At 46.1% G+C, this 14,956-nt stretch overlaps 1 protein-coding gene across 1 annotated transcript in view; it reads right to left on the bottom strand.

The window, feature by feature from the left end:
* Positions 1-14,956, bottom strand: part of LOC146058788 (uncharacterized) — an 83,564-nt gene that overhangs the window by 58,664 nt on the left and 9,944 nt on the right. The window lies entirely within an intron of this gene.

The raw sequence follows: 14,956 nt of genomic DNA, 5'->3' as shown, positions 1-14,956 counted from the left end.
TGCTCGCCCGAATGATGCGTCCTCCGACGCGAACTCATGGAATCTATAGAATTTGGCAAATGTGTGAACAGATGACCAAGTGGCAGCTCTGCAAACCTGCTCCGCTGTGGCCCCATGTCGGACCGCCCAAGAGGTAGCAACTGACCTGGTGGTATGCGCATTAATTCTGGCCGGTACAGGCCTACCCACTTTGGTGTATGCAAAAGCTATCACAGATCGCAACCACCTAGCAATGGTCTGCTTAGATGCAGGCCAACCAATTTTATGTACGTCATACAATACCAATAAAGTGTCAGTCTTTCTAACACTCTTCACTCTGTCCACATATATGCGTAAGGCACGCACAACATCCAAAGTCTTCAACTTGTCCCTTTTCTTGGAACCCTCTGGGGGTTGAAACACAGGTAGAACTATCTCCTGATTTAAATGGAAGGCAGAGACTACCTTCGGTAAAAATTGCGGCACTGTTCTCAGAACAGCCCTGTCATCGTGAAAGATTAAGAAGGGAGATTTGCATGACAAGGCTCCCAACTCAGACACCCTCTTAGCAGATGCTACTGCTAACAAAAACACTAACTTCCACGTGAGAAACTTAAAGTCAGCCGACCTCAAAGGCTCAAAAGGTGCCTTCTGAAGGCAATCCAAAACCAGTGACAGGTCCCAAGGTGCTACTGGTTGCTTGTAAGGGGGTTTCAGTTTGGATACCCCTTGTAAAAAAGTTTGAATCTCCGGTAAAATGGCAATTCTTTTTTGAAAATAGATGGACAAGGCCGAAATCTGCACCTTCAACGACTGAAGGCTTAGGCCCGAAGAAAATCCATCTTGTAAAAAATCCAACATTTTTGATAATTTGAAGTGAGATGTGTGAGCTTTTTGCCTCTCACACCATCTAATATAAGTCTTCCAGACTCTATAATAATTTGCAGAAGAAACAGCCTTTCTGGCTTTTATCATAGTCTGCACTACTGCGTCAGAAAATCCTTTCTTTTTCAAAATGGCGGTTTCAATAACCAAGCCGTCAAAATCAATCGATCGGAATCCAGATGATTGAATGGGCCTTGTCTTAACAGGTCTGGTCTCAGAGGTAGACGCCATGAATCCACTGATAACCTCTGAAGCCTCGAATACCAAGACCTCCTTGGCCAATCTGGGGCCACAAGGATCACCGGGACCTTCTGGTCCTGTACCCTCTTTAACAGTCTTGCTAACATCGGAATAGGAGGGAATGCATAAAGAAGATCTCCCTGCCAATGGGTAGTCATGGCATCCACTGCCTCTGCTAGCGGATCTCTCGTTCTGGCATAGAACCTGGGCACCTGATGGTTGAACCTGGATGCCATTAGGTCCAAATCCGGAGTTCCCCACATTGCAGTGATCTGGTGAAACACCTGAGGGTGTAGGCTCCATTCTCCTTCCTTGAGCTCCTCCCTGCTCAGGAAGTCTGCTTCTATATTCTCCACTCCTGGAATGAATATAGCCGATACTGCAGGAACATTTTGTTCCGCCCATAGAAAGATTCTGGACACCTCCCACATGGCCAATCTGCTGCGTGTACCTCCCTGGTGATTCAGATACGCCACAGCTGTGGCATTGTCGGTCTGAATCCTCAAGGGGGAGTTCCTTAACCTGTCTCCCGCCAAGGAAATCACTTTCCAGACAGCTCTCAGCTCCAAGATGTTTATTGGCAACGCTGATTCCTCTGCCGTCCACAGGCCCTGCAGCCTGAGATCCAGGGCTACTGCCCCCCAGCCCCTGAGACTGGCATCGGTAGTTACTATCAACCAGTCCCAGGTCTGTAATGACCGACCCCACTGAAGGGAATCTACCTCTGTCCACCATTTCAAGGAGTCCCGAGTGTCTGCGGACAGCACTATCAACTCCGTCTTCATGGTCAAAGTGTTTCCTGACCAGGCTGACAAAATGTTCCATTGGAATACTCGAGAGTGGAACCTGGCAAATTGAAGCGTTTCGAATGACGCCACCATTTTCCCCAGGAGTTTGAGGCACCTCCATACTGACAAGCTCGGAGCACTGAGGATCTCCTGAACTAGATTGACCAGGTCCCTGGCCTTTATCTCCGGGAGGAATACCCGATGGAGATGGGTATCCAGTATGACTCCCAAGAACTGGATCCTCTGTGATGGTACCAACTGAGATTTTTGTAAGTTTAAAATCCAGCCGTGAGCCTGCAAAAAACTGATGGCCTCTTTTAAATGACTTTGAAGCAGTGTTGCTGATTCTGCTTTGAACAGGAGATCGTCCAAATAGGGTATTACTGTAATTCCCCTGAGCCTCAGCACTGCCGCCATCACAGACATTATTTTTGTAAATACCCTTGGCGCGGTTGCTAGGCCAAAGGGTAACGCCCGGAACTGTAAATGCAGGTCTCCTATGGCAAATCTCAACAGCATCTGATGTTCCGGGTGAATGGGAACGTGCAGATATGCGTCCTGGACATCCATGGACGCCAGAAATTCTCCCTGGTCCAGACTCAGGAGTACAGTTCTCAAAGACTCCATTTTGAAATGGTCTACCCAAAGGTGAACATTTAAGGACTTCAAATTTAGTATTGGTCTGAAAGACCCGTCTGGTTTGGGCACCAGGAACAGCGTGGAGTAAAATCCTTTCTTCCACTCTGCCCTGGGAACCGGGACTACCACCCCTTTTTCCAAAAGGGAATGAGCCGCTCTCATAAGAGCTGTGCGCAGGAGCGCCTGCTTTGGTATGGGTGTGGGGATGAACCTCTTTGGAGGCCGCCCTCTGAAAGGGATTTTGTAACCCTGGGTAATAATCTCTAAGACCCAGGTATCCTGGTCTAGAGAAGCCCAAGCGTCTCTGAAGTGTGTAAGACGCCCCCCCACCTTTATCCCTGCCGGGCTGATCCCCTGGCAGTCATGCGGAGGGTTTTTCCTCTCCTTTAGAGGCAGGCTTCTTATTGAAAGAGCCAAACTTGGACCTTTGGGATTTGCCCCTGGAGTTCTGGAACTTTCCCCTGAACGATTGTCCCCGAAAGGACGCACCACCTCTAGGGGAGGGCCGAAAGGACGGCCTAAAAGCAGCAAATCTGGATGACTGCTTTGTTGAGGAGGCCGGCAGAAACGTACTCTTGCCGCCTGTGGCTTGTTTTATAATCTCCTCAAGCTCAGAACCAAAAAGTAACTTTCCCTTGAAAGCTAACATTTCTAAGGCCTTTTTGGACTCATTGTCCGCTTCCCAGGCCTTAAGCCAGAGTACCCTCCTGGCATTTATGGAGACTGTGGATACTCTGGTAGCCATTTTAAGAGCTTCCTCCTCTGCTTCCACCGCATATTCTGCAGCGGCCTTAATCTTTTCTGCTACCAGCAAAGCACCGTGGTCAGCCTGCAGCATGGTGCATAGCTCACCAGCCCACTCTATAATGGCCTTAGAGACCCAGGCTGAAGCAATAAGGGGACGCAGGGTAAACCCCACCCCTTCAAAAATAGCCTTGAGGTTTCCCTCTAGCTTTTTATCCACAGCATCTTTAAAAGCTGCACCACCCTGTACAGGTAATACCGTAGCTTTTGATAAGCGTGCCACAGAAGCATCCACAACAGGCACCTTTTCCCAGAGTTCAGAATGAGACTCCGGCATGGGGTACAGACTAAGGAATCTTTTAGGCATCTGTAGCCTCTTATCTGGGGTTTTCCAAGCCCCTTCCAATAGTTCCTGTAACCCCTCATCTGAGGGAAAAGTAACAGCCTCCTTTCGCTGTCGCTTAAAAACACCCTTAACAGGGGTCTTATCCTCAACAGACAGTTTTAACGCCTGTTTTACAGCCACAATAAGATCCTCTATACCAGCAGCAGAGGTCTCTTCAAAATCATCACCCTGGTCCCAGGGTGTGTCAGTATACTCTCCTTCCTCTTCCTCTAACACATTAGGCATAGCATAAGACCTTTTAGGGGTCCCTGTAACCTCATCCATTTTGTCCAGTATTTCACTGAATCTGTTGATCCCCTTAGCAGTATCCTGCATCACCTGAATAAGTGCAGGATCTGCCTGGGTAAGAGGTAAGGAGCCAGACGACTGCTGAGATGATGGCATAGGTCTCTGTGATTCTACCAGCACATCACTCTGCCTGTCCAGAAGCTGCACCAAAGCGTTTACCGACCTGCCTAGGGCACTGGCCCACGCAGGTTCACTCTGCTCTCCCCTATGGTGTTCACTGCCCATGGGTCTCACATCAGCGCAAGTAATACATAAGCCCCCCTTGGCCATCTGCTCAGGGACAAACTTTTGTGTGCAAACATTGCACGCGCTCAGTGCACTAAGGACTCCCTCCCCCAAAACCACAGCCTGATGCTCAGACATGATGCAAGTGAAGCGTATATATATATATATCTCAATATACACAGTGCAAACAATTGTACAAGCGTTTATACAAAGTCAATGCACCCAATCACTTAGCTGTCTGTAGGTTTCAACTGCGGGGAAGCGATGCCCAGGAAATCCAAGTCACTCTGCCAGGATCAATAAGCCAGCTCAGCTCCGCTGCAAGCGTTCTGAAAGGCGCCAAAGTCAGAGTGAAGGAAGAGACCAAAGTCCCTGCTGCTGCGGGGTCCGTGACCTTTTGGCGCCAACCACCCCCAGCTAGCCGCTCCTTAGGTAGGATTTCCTTGTTCCAGTATCTCCCCCTCAAATGGGGACCACTTGGAACATGCCTGTCACAGCGCTGCTGTCCTCTCAGTCAGGAGCTCAGCGTGTAAGCTCCGCATAAAATGGCCGCCGCCATCACGGAGCGCCTGTCCCCCATGATCCCCACCTAAACGTGGAGCCGGTTTCAGGCTACTCCGGAGCCCAGGCAGCCTCTTAATAGAGGCTGTAAGCGCAGCACAGGGAGACCAGACAGAGTCTACCCTGTGCACAGAGAGCTGACAGGACGCGCTTCTGTCAGCTCCTGCTGCGCTAGCAGTGTGAGGATTCACTATGAAAATCCTCACACTGTGCCTACCTAGCTAGGGTAATAGTTAATAAAATAATAAAAATCCCCTAACTACTCTAATTCTTCGGCTGCTCCTGCAGCCCTTTAGAATAGCACCCACTCCAGTGGGCACCTAACACGAACTGAAGAGTCCAGGGATGCAGTAGGGGAGGAGCCTACCCTCTAAAGCTTTAGGATAGGTGCCTGGCTCCTTCGGACCCTCCTACATCCCAGTGTTGAGCTGTGTCACCAGGACCATTGAAAGAGAAAATAAGTTTGAATAATAACAGGTAGGAGCTGATTGGTTGGCTGTTTATCACTCTCCGTTTTATCACTTTTGAAGCTTGATACATCTGGCCCTAGAGCTTTATTGAGATGAACAGAGCCAACGAGGATGCAAACCAAACCAGCTTCTTTTTTTTTTTTTACTGCAACAACCATAGCTAACACACATGGAGTAGCTTCTACCAATGAAGCCTAATGTTGTCATGTGATTTCAAACTGCTATTAACTACCCCACTATCAAGTGGCTGCTCTTGGCAAACCACCCCGGGCAGCGCCAGCTAGTGCTACCTTGGTAGCTGATTTTCTTTGTCACTGTTGATAAATGCAAGGGAGACATACAGTACCCAGTGTGCTAGTTATAATCTAAGTGGGGTGGCATTGGCTAAATCAAAATTGGAAAAGGATCTGGGGTGTAGTGCTCAGTGTCATGTAGCAGCAAATAAGGCCAACAGGATACTAGCCTGTATAACAAGGGGCATGGAGGCTAGGGACACAAATGTAATTATGCCACTCTCTATGACTCTCCTTGTATATAATATTTCAATTCTGTTCTTCTATGCTAAATTTTCTATACTAATACAGCTATTAGAAGCACATGCATCCCTATTGATGTTAAAAAGCTCTATGCTACATTTTATATTGTATTTCTGATGACGGCTTAGGTGCCCTTTGATGTCTCAGCACACCTCTGCAGTCAGGCTCTTGCTCCAACGGGGGCACTTCTCCTCCCCTGGAGACACACACACACACACACACACACACAGGCATACTGTACATAAGGTGGTGTGTGTGTGTGTGGGGGGGGGGGGGGGGTAGGCACCAATATTTAACTGGCTGGGATGTTTGAAGCATCCAGATTATAATTCAACACCCCTCCTCCCTTCATCCCTCACTGCCACTGACTTTGCCTCCTTCTTCCTCTCTAAAATTGAGGTAATCCGACATGATGTCTCCTTCCATACCCCCTCTGCTGCCCACCCACCCCAATCATCCTCCCCTACCAACTACCCCACTCTGTCATCCTTCTGCCCTACTACAGCTGAGGAAGTCCACTCCCTCATCTCATCCTCTCCCCCCTCTACCTGTCCCTTGGACCCTCTCCCCTCCCGTCTCCTCAGTTCCCTCTCCCCCACTGGCTGCTCCCACCTTGCTCACCTCTTTAACCTATCTCTTTCTACTGGCATCTTTCCCTCACCCTTCAAACACGCTCTGGTCTTGCCTATTCTTAAAAAACCTAACCTGGACCCTTTATCTCCCACAAGCTACCGCCCTATCTCTCTTCTCCCATTTGCCTCTAAAATACTAGAACGGCTGGTTTACAGGCGTCTCACCAGCTACCTGTCTGACCACTCCATCCTAGATCCCCTTCAATCTGGCTTTCGCCCACTTCATTCCACTGAGACTGCCCTAGTGAAAGTCACCAATGACCTGCTGTCAGCCAAATCCAAGGGTCACTTCTCCCTGCTTATCCTTTTGGACCTATCTGCTGCCTTTGACACTGTGGATCACCCTCTCCTCCTCCACACACTCCAAAACATTGGCCTCTCTGGCACAGTCTTCAACTGGTTTCCCTCTTACCTCTTCAACCATTCCTTCTCAGTCTCTGCCTCTGGCTCTACCTCACCACCTTCTATCCTTCCTGTCGGGGTCCCTCAGGGTTCCGTCCTTGGCCCCATTCTGTTCTCTCTGTACACCTCCTCTCTGGGTGCACTCATTAACTCCTTTGGCTTCCAATATAACCTCTATGCAGATGACACCCAAATCTACCTCTCCTCTCCTGATCTGTCCCCCACTGTTTTCTCTCAAGTTTCCAACTGCCTCGCTGCCATCTCTACCTGGATGTCTGAGCGATTTCTGAAGCTGAATATCCACAAAACCGAACTTATTATCTTTACCCACCCAGAGCTATGCCCCCTACTAATATCTCTATCACTGTTAACAACACCATCATCTCCCCTGTTCCCCAACTCCGCTGCCTGGGTGTCACTCTTGACTCCTCCCTCTCCTTTGCACCCCACATCCAAGCCCTGGCCCATTCTTGCCGGTTCCAGTTACGCAACATTGCTCGCATCAGGCCCTTTCTCTCACAGAGTGCAACTAAGCTGATCATCCACTCATTGGTCATCTCACGGCTTGACTACTGTAATGCTCTTCTCACCGGCCTCGCTCAATCCCAACTAGCTCCTCTCCAATCTGTCCTCAATGCTGCAGCCAGGCTTATCTTCCTCTCCCGCCGCTCTAATTCTGCTACTCCCCTTCAACAAAATCTGCACTGGCTTCCATTCCCCTACAGAATCCTCTTCAAACACCTCACACTCACATACAGAGCCATCTCTAATTCCATTGCTCCATATATCTCTAACCTCATCTCCATTCATACACCCTCCCGCCCTCTACGGTCAGCTGACGACTGTCGTCTCTCCTCCACCCTGATCACTGCTTCCCATGCTAGAGTACAGGACTTTGCCCGTGCTGCACCCCTTCAGTGGAACGCACTCCCTCGCTCCATTAGACTCTCCCCGACCTTGCAAAGCTTCAAACGGGCACTGAAAACTCACCCATTCATCAAAGCGTACCCTTCCACTGCATAAACCAGCTGGTTCTCCGACCCCTTGCCTGTTTACATCCTGCTATCTAACCACCACCCCCTCGCTTGCACCTCTTATAATCTGTCTGTCTCCCCTTCCTACTAGATTGTAAGCTCCTCCGAGTAGGGCCCTCTTCCCTCCTGTTGTCAAAGCCCACTTCTCTTCACATTTTACTCACAGCTCTCCTTTACTCCAACACTCAGTGACCATCTTCGTCTGCATACTCATCTCCATCATTGGCCTCAAGCCTCTAGTTGTATGTTGATTGGGTCCTCACTACTTACATTTAAGCTGTAATGTGTATTGAACTGTGGTGCTCTTTATTTGTACTGTATTTTTGTTATTTATTTAATGTTATGCCAAGTTTTGTCTCCCTGTATTGTTCCTTTGTACGGCGCTGCGAAACACTTGTGGCGCCTTATAAATAAAATAATAATAATAACACAAATTAAACGCAGTGTTTTAGGGTTCTCAGGCCCCACAAATCAAACCCTGATAAAATGAAAATGTGGGGGAAATTTACTAAAGGAAATTTGGAAAAAATAGGTGTATTTGTATCCAGAAATACACTTATTTTTGACATTTACTATCCCAAAAATACGGCAATTCGTATTCGTATTGATAGCACATCAATACGAAAACGAATTGCTGTATTTTTGGGATAGTAAATGTCAAAAATAAGTGTATTTCTGGATACAAATACATCTATTTTTTTTTTACAAATTTCCTTTAGTAAATTCCCCCCTGTGTGTGGAATATAGCTTTATTGTCAATTTTCAGAAAATGTAATATGTGAGAAATATACATGTTTGCAAGTATACATTTTTACTTTATACATGTGAAGTGGTGGCAGATCTACCGCTAAGGTTTTGAAAGTTGGTGGAAAAAGGGAGTATTGGTCCTGCACTAGACACTATGGCCCTTATTCTAGTTCACTCGTTCGGATGTGCTTTCGTTCGAAAAGGACCAAGCGCATTGCACATCGGTACAACAAGAGAACACGCGCCTACATGTGGACCGCATCCATTCGGAAGGACATCCACATAAGAGGTAGTGACGTCGGTATGCATCCACACATCCATGTGCGGTCGGAACTCAACTACTTCTCAAGGTCTTTCAGCGTATAAACGGACGGCCAGGCGACAGAATGCACTCTGTTGGTGTTTTTCACAGCACAGCACACATCTATTCGGAAGTCATGCTCCATCCACATGAAACAATTAAACAATTAGTCCAACTCTATGCGATCTATTTTTTTTTCTTCCTGCAATGTATTAAAAGGTTAATGTATCCAATTGTAGCTGAAGAATGTCTTAATTATTAAAAATTGAGCAGAAGACTGGATTGTATTGTGTTCAGCTGGGAGTATTTTCGGTGCGGGGCGTACTGATTGCCCGATCCAAATGCGTAGCGCATGAACCATTGCCATCTGATATGTGAACGGTGCTTGTTTGCACCGAAGATTTATGGTGTGTTGGTTCGCGGGCGCTCGGTGAGCGTACCGAATGCACGCCTACCAGTTTTTGTGCACTCCCATGTAGACGCACAGATTTCGGCCCAGTTTTTCCCCCTTTTAAACCGCGCCCATAGATACGCCCACATTATGCCCATATTGACCGAGAGACATTTTTACACTGTATTGTTCAGAACAAGTGCGGAAACACATTGCACATGCGCATTGCGTTGCCTACGCTGAAATTCGCCTTCCGAAAGAATGCGGACCTGATCAGAATAAGGGCCCATATATGAATAACTCAAGCTGGAAAATACCATGTAATTTCCGTAAGCGATTCACAGCAAAATGGCATGAGTGGGCGGTGCCTAATCCAGCAAGTTGACGGAGCTACAATCGCGATGCTCGAGTAGCAATTAAAAAACCGCATGGAAAACATTTGCACCATCAGGGGGGTTTCTGGGCAGGGATACCGATAGGGGGGTACTGTGCGTACAGCTGTCCCAGACCCCGGCCTCTGGAAGGGCCCGGTCAGCTCATTTTGCCCACCGCAACCCCCCAAATGCCTCCGCTGTGCTGCCTGTGCTGCACTTGGTGCAATGAACACAGACTTCTTTAATTAAGGACGCTGGCGGTCAATTAAAATGCTGCATCAGCTTTTGAGCCAATCAGAGCACTTGTACCATTAGCCAATCAGAGCATCTGCCGGTACACAAGCTCTGATTGGCTCACCAGCCAGTGCTGCATTTTAATTGGCCGCAGGTGTCCTACATTGAAGAAGCATGTGCTTCGGGACCTGGGGATGAGGGAGCAGGAGTTGGGTGGTAAGTGAAGGAAGGGGGGGGGGGGGGGGGGGAGTAGATGAGGGGGGTGGGGGTGGCTCAGTCCTGGGCCCCAAAATTCCTAGTGGCAGCCCTGTTTCTGGGTACTCCGAAAGCCAACCTGCATGTGCTACTGGTGTTATCCTGTAAGCAGAATAATAATAATAATATTGTAACAGTATTTCTGTGAAGGTAATACTCCTTGAATCCAAATGACAATTCTCTAAAATAATGGCTGGATCAGGACAGCCTTTGGAATTACTGGTAGACAGGAGTGTATGGTGCTAACCCTGCTTCTGCTTTTTTTTACCATTATGATACTACTAGCGGGTGGTAGAGAAGAGAACAGGTCGGCCACTACAGGTGTAGAAGGAAGTTGAGAGAGCAGGTCGGGATACCGGGTTCAGGGTGGGGAAGGGAGGAGAGAATGGAGGGGGAAGGGTCTTCCTGCTGCTGGTGTTAGAGGTATGGGTCATTGGGTTGACCAAATTAAGATACATTGGTACGGCCACTGAAGGTCGACTGGCCTTAGGTCGACACAAAGAAAAGGTCGACATGCCTAAGGTTGACAGTGTCAAAAGGATGACCCAAGCATTAGGTCGACAATGGGAAGGTCAACAGTCAAATTGTCTACATTTTGCACTCTTTTTTTTGTCCTGAATGTTGACATAGTCGACATGGACACTATCAGTGCTCTGTGCCCCTCGCTATGCTTGGCACACTGTTATATTCTCTCTCCCTGCACTAGTGGATTGTAGGGCATCAAATACTGCCTGTCAGCACATTCATCATCCTTAGACAACTTTTTCCTTTGAAAAAGTTGTCTAAGGACGACGAAACGCGTCAGTTCACACTCATTTGTTGAATTGGACTTATTTATTATCCCACTTGGACCAGCTCTCCACCACCTTTGCGCATTTGGACCCCCACTATTTCTCTTCACCTACTGGATAACCTTTATGGGACACAACCACCTGCTTACAACTTGAAGCCTAAAGCGATTGCCCTAGATAGGGCCACCACCTTACCATATAAAGTACAAGGCATCCAGCCAGGTTTATGGACACCCACCAAACCAGTATTGTTTGCGAATGACCATCAGGGACACCTTACCAATTTGCAGGAGAGCATAAAAGGAACAAACGGAACACATTCTAAGTATACAGTCCATCCAACCATTCCTTTATTGAAGTGCATTTTTTATTGCTCACTTTATTGCTTATTCATTATGATTCGTATATTATGTTGTTAAATATTTTATCCTCATTAAATTAATTCTTTATATTGTGAAACCCAATTGATCAGATCTTTTAGTGATTTAATAAAATTTTTAGAATTTATCAGTACTGAGCGCTCCACCACCTTTGTTTTGTTGTTTTACCTATACCTGTTTTGGGGGGCTGACCACCCCCTGTGTGTGAGCTGCTAACAAAACACCCCACCTCACTAGTGCCTTTCTTCACTTTAATGAATCCTTTTCCATGTGCAGAAATTACCCTGTGCAAATGCCTACCATCGGTCCCCGTGCGAATGTTCTGGTCCATGCAAACGGACTAGAATAACCCCCCTATACACATGTATAACACCAGTATTATTGCCGGGAAAGCTGCTCATCTGCTTGTATGACCAGCAGATGAGCTATGCAAAGCCGTCCGCCCCCTGCTGACAGCGCCAGGGAAGCGGCTCAGTGTGTATGCACTGAGTGGCTTTCCCCCATCGATGACAGCGATCATCGCTGTCCAAAATATGGACCTTTTGTACATTTAACCCTATCAGAATGCATTGCTTAGGATATTTATCTTATTTCTCAATATTATTTATTTATTAACAGTTTATGATATAGTGCAGCATATTCCGTTGCGCTTTAAAAGGAGACAGTGATACAACAAACAGGGTATTTACAGACAGTCAGAAGGTAAAAGGGCCCTGCTCGCAAGCTTACAATCTATGGGGAAATAGGCATTGATACATAAGGATAGATACTGTATTCTTTATTGCATCAATTCCACCAGAATGCAAGGTTCCGTGACTGGTTCTGGAATATGATAAGCTTGCCTGAAGAGGTGAGTTTTCAAGGAACGTTTATAGGTTTGGAGCCTGGGGGAGAGTCTTATGGCTTTGTGTGTAAGTAAAATAATTTTGTATTGAAAACGGTAGAATACAGGTAACTAATGAAGTGACTGACAGAGTAGCTTTGCAGACAATGAACGTCTGGCTAGGAAGAATAGCCTCGCAGCTGCATTCATGATGGACTGTAGTGGTGAGAGTCTGTATTGGGGAAGGCCAATAAGGAGACTATTGCAATAATCAATGCGTGAGATGATGAGAGCATGGATTAGAGTTTTTGCAGTGTCTTGTGTAAGGTAGGGGTGAATTTTGAATATGTTTTTTAGGTGCATGTGGCATGATTTTGAGTCAGATTAAGTGTGGGGAACAAAGGAAAGTTCAGAGTCAAGGATAAAACCTAGGCAGCGAGCTTTAAAGGTAGGAGTGATTGTCATATTCTCACCAGCAATAGAGATATCAGGTTGGTAACTACTATTTAATGGCGGAAATATAATTGATTCTGTTTTTGAAATATTAAGTTTAAGGTGGCGAGAATGACATCCAGCAGAAAGGCATTCAGAGACACAGCTCAATATACAGTAGATATACAGTAGATGGGGACAGGTCAGGGGAGGATAGGTTAGTTTGCCAAGAGATGAGGTATAGATTGAGAAAAGAAGAGGACCCAAAACTGAACCCTGAGGTACTCCAACTGACAGAGGTAGAGAAGAGGAGGTGGAATCAGAGAAATGAACACTAAAGGAGTGGTTAGATAGGTAGGATGAGAACCAAGAGAGGGCTGTGTCTTTACAACCTAGCGATTGTAGTGTTTGTATGAGAAGTGTTTGGTCAACAGTGTCAAAAGCAGCAGAGAGATCTAGAAGAATTAGTAGTGAATAGTGGCCTTTAGACTTAGCAGTGACCAGATCATTCACAACTTTAGTCAGTGCTGTCTCTGTGGAGTGCTGGGCACGAAAGCCTGACTGAAGCAGGTCCAGTAAGTTGTGCGAGTTAAGAAAGTGTGTGAGGCAAGTGTAGGCAAATCTTTCAAGTAGTTTGGAGGTGCATGGAAGTTGAGAGATGGGATGGTAGTTTGAGAGAGAGCTTGGGTCAGAATTTAGTTTTTTCAGAATCGGAGTAATAACTGCGTGTTTGAACAATGAAGGAAAGACACCAGTAGAGAAAGATAGTTTAAAGATTTAAGTTAAGATTGGAATGAGCACAGGAGACAGAGATTTACTTATTTGTGAGGGTATAGGGTCAAGAGGAGAGGTAGTATAGTGGGAGGAAGAGAAAAGTGCAGATACTTAATTTTCATTTGTGGGATCAAATTAAGTAAATGCGCCAGAGGGCTCAGGCATGGAATGGAGCAGATCACCAACTGAGTTGGAGGATACCAATTCATCTCTGATCTTGTCAATCTTATCCCGGAAGTAGGAAGCAAGATCTTGTGCATGGATAGTGGCTGGTGGCTTGGGTGAGGGAGGGTTGAGAAGGGATTTAAATATATTAAAAATACGTTTTGGGTTAGAAGCTTGAGCAGAAATGAGAGTTTGGAAATATGTTTGTTTGACAGTTTCCAGGGCACAACTATAGGACTGGTGGTCTTATATGTAAAGAAATCCATTATGTAAAAATATACGTCTCACTACGGTTTGACTCAATTATTTGTATGCTTGCCTATATTGCTATATTTAATACTTAATTTGTTATTGGACTTTAATATATGTTGTATGCTACAAAGTCACTAATTATATATATATATATATATATATGGATTGTAGTGGTACTAGCGCTGTTTTATCTCCCCACTTTTTGGATTCAGAGTGTCCTTAAATGTACACTGTCCCGTGTTCTTTCGATATAAATGCACTCCCCCTCTCTTATCCCGGGGTGGCAGCTCCTTCTCCTATGTGTTCCTGTTTCTTGGAACCTCGTAAGCAAAATCTGTAAAAGAGGATGAGAAGGGCGCCTCCTAGTGCAGTAAAAGAGATTCTAGTTTCCCTTCACCAAATGAAAAGAAAAACAGGCACCCCAAAAGTCAAAAGGTGTACCGTATTCAGTGGCCTTTCACCACTTTTTATGAGCGTAATTTCAAATGTCCCCACAGGGTGTTCTCTGGCTTCCTCCAATATTGATTCTTCTCTAACACTCTTCTCCTCTGGTGACTCTCACCGTAATCAAAATATATAGTAGGGAGGAGAAGGAATAGAGAGGCAGACTAGTGTAATATAGTTTAAAACTTTTAATACACACTGCAAACAATAAAAACTCGTACAATAAAAAGAGAAAAAATGAGGCTTATCTGGTGTTGCTTTGCATGGTCTGGAACTGTGTCCCCTCAACGCGTTTCATCCATCTAGGACTTCCTCAGGAGTGGGCTCAAGTTAGCTCCATCCGTATGGAGCTAACTTGAGCCCACTCCTGAGGAAGTCCTAGATGGATGAAACGCGTTGAGGGGACACAGTTCCAGACCATGCAAAGCAACACCAGATAAGCCTCATTTTTTCTCTTTTTATTGTACGAGTTTTTATTGTTTGCAGTGTGTATTAAAAGTTTTAAACTATATTACACTAGTCTGCCTCTCTATTCCTTCTCCTCCCTACTATATATTTTGATTACGGTGAGAGTCACCAGAGGAGAAGAGTGTTAGAGAAGAATCAATATTGGAGGAAGCCAGAGAACACCCTGTGGGGACATTTGAAATTACGCTCATAAAAAGTGGTGAAAGGCCACTGAATACGGTACACCTTTTGACTTTTGGGGTGCCTGTTTTTCTTTTCATTTGGTGAAGGGAAACTAGAATCTCTTTTACTGCACT

Source organism: Crinia signifera, chromosome 2 (assembly GCF_055691185.1).
Source record: "Crinia signifera chromosome 2, ASM5569118v1, whole genome shotgun sequence".
NCBI lineage: Eukaryota > Metazoa > Chordata > Amphibia > Anura > Myobatrachidae > Crinia > Crinia signifera.
The sequence above is the reverse complement of the archived record's forward strand: the minus strand, read 5'-3'. Positions and strand labels throughout refer to the sequence as shown.